This window comes from Alexandromys fortis, unplaced genomic scaffold, assembly GCF_014885135.2.
Source record: "Alexandromys fortis isolate MF-2015 unplaced genomic scaffold, M_Fortis_MF-2015_v1.1 scaffold_579, whole genome shotgun sequence".
NCBI lineage: Eukaryota > Metazoa > Chordata > Mammalia > Rodentia > Cricetidae > Alexandromys > Alexandromys fortis.
In genome coordinates, this window is record NW_026068475.1 from 1,090 (window position 1) to 3,505 (window position 2,416).

Here is a 2,416-nt window from a genome sequence, read left to right on the forward strand (position 1 = left end):
TTGCTGTATGTCTTTTTCTGAATTTAAAGGGGACACCGAGGCTGGTACTCAGATGTCGCTGATAGTCACTGCTGTCAAAGTTTATATTACTTTCTTTTCATAGGGTATATGTAATTGCAATTAGATCTTAATATATCCCAAAGAATAATTGTTTCTAAGATTTGTTAATCATATCCCTGAATGGTTTTCTTAAAACCAACAAATATCAGAAACCTTCATAAGCTGGATTTCAGACACATACTGAGTAAAATTTCTTGAGTATCAACAGGAGAGGGTGTGTGTGTGTGTGTGCCTGTGTGTATGTGTTTGTGTGTGGGTTGTACTTCTTTAAATTAGGGAGCAGTCCAAGCAGATTTTTCACAGTCATTCTAAAAATTGTTCAATGCGCGTGTCTTTGATTCTGTCTTAGAAAAAAATTGTTTTTGTTTACTCAGTGACCTATCTCTAATTTCACACAATGTCCTTTTTGTCTAGTGCTGAAAAGAAGAAGACATTTTACATTGTTTCCCTCAAAACGGTGATTTTTATTAATACTTGGCTCTCCTAAACAGCTGCATAAATCTGTACATTCCATATTTTCTATTACGAAGATCTATCTATGCAAGACTGATACTATAGCTTGGTTTTAGACTTAGCTTTACTATCAATGTCTCCTCCAGCCAAATATTAAGATTGAGACATTCAACCTTGTTTTCTGAGACTCCTGGTTTTCTGGATGACTGATAATAACAGCAGACCTAAATGAGAAAAAACACAGAAAGAGGGACTAGTCTTAGTGTTCAGTGTGTTTTTGTTCTTCCCAGACTTACATGGTAAAATCTCCTGCAGAAGTTTCAGTGAAAAGAGTGGTAGCTTTTCTTAGCTACTAAAAAAAGTTCAAATTGCCCCTTTCTCTTTCTGTTTTTTTTTTTTTCCTCAGCATGCATGTACTTACTCTTTGACTTTTCTCCTTGTTGCCTGAAGTTCCTTTCCACCTTCTGTAACAGCTCGTTACTTACCTCTATGACTAACCCAAGGACTTGGCTTTCTCTTGATCTCTTTTCTATTTCTCTTCTTCTGTCTGCTACTGGGATATACAATTTTACTTAGAGTATTGACTATTTCTTCAACTCTTAGAATACTTCTTTCCATCATGTTTAAAAATTATTTTGTTTTTAAGACTTTAAATACAAAGAGACTGCAAGTTTTCCTGGTTTATTTTATACTGTACAATGTACAGAGCCTACTTCTGTTTTCTCAAGCGAGTCAAAATTCTTTACTATGTTGTTTTCAAACCACTACATATTTGCTCAATAAAATGATTTAACTTTCAGTAGTCTAATCATTATTTGGTATTGGAGTTACAAAAGCTATTTTCAAAATATTTTGATATTCTCCACCACAAAACATAGATATAGAAGGATGCATTTTCTCAAATTTTCAAGAAAAATTTTAAAAATAAAAATAAATTCTGGAATTTTAATGTGGTAATCAGGCTTACACATGAAGTATAATCTTTCATGGACAACAGAAAAAATTATGCATATATTTCTACAAAATGATTCAGAAGACTAGATAGGTTTTAGTAATTGAGACCACCATAGGCATATAATTTGGCATTACTTGGTACTGAGCCTATGGTTTTCTTACTTTAATAGGAACAAGCACCTCAGAGGTTTGCCTAATGATGCCGAGCCTGCTCCCCACAGTTCAGTTCCCACTGATCTTCAAAGTCCAAAACCAAAGAGCACGTCAGAAAAAAATTTCAGATCAAGTGTATTTCACGTTCAGAGGAAAGAGGTTAAAAAAAAGGAAATATGACCATTAGACCCACTGTCTTTAAATAATTATTAATTTAGTATATTAAATAATATATTGTTTGTATAACATCTTATTACTAATTCTGACCCACAATAATGACTTTATTACATGTTCTCCCACTGAGCCTGAGCATTATGAAAGAGAAACCTTACCTTACTCTTGTGGATAGACTAGGTAAGTGTTCATTGCTAAGGAGTCAAGACAAGCTGGGAAGTGCACAGAAGCTCCTCCCACATGTTGCACTATGTGGGGCACATATCCAATGTTTCTGTACTTCTTTTTATATCCTGAGATTCCCCCACTTGTGTCAGGTTGCACTATATATATGATCCAAACAATTGAAATAAATTAGAACATTTAGAAATCATAATTTCACTGATGATTTATTCATATGTTGAAATATGAAGCGGCGGGGCTGTGTCCCCGGCACCCCGGCCGCTTGGCTAGCTTATGCCCGAAATAACAACACACAAACTGTATTCATTTAAAGAACTGCTTGGCCCATACTCTAGCCCTTATAGGCTAATTCTCGCACCTGGACTAGCCCATTTCTAATAATGTGTGTAAGCACCCCAAGGTGCGCTTACCGGGAAGATTCTAGCCTACATCCATCTTC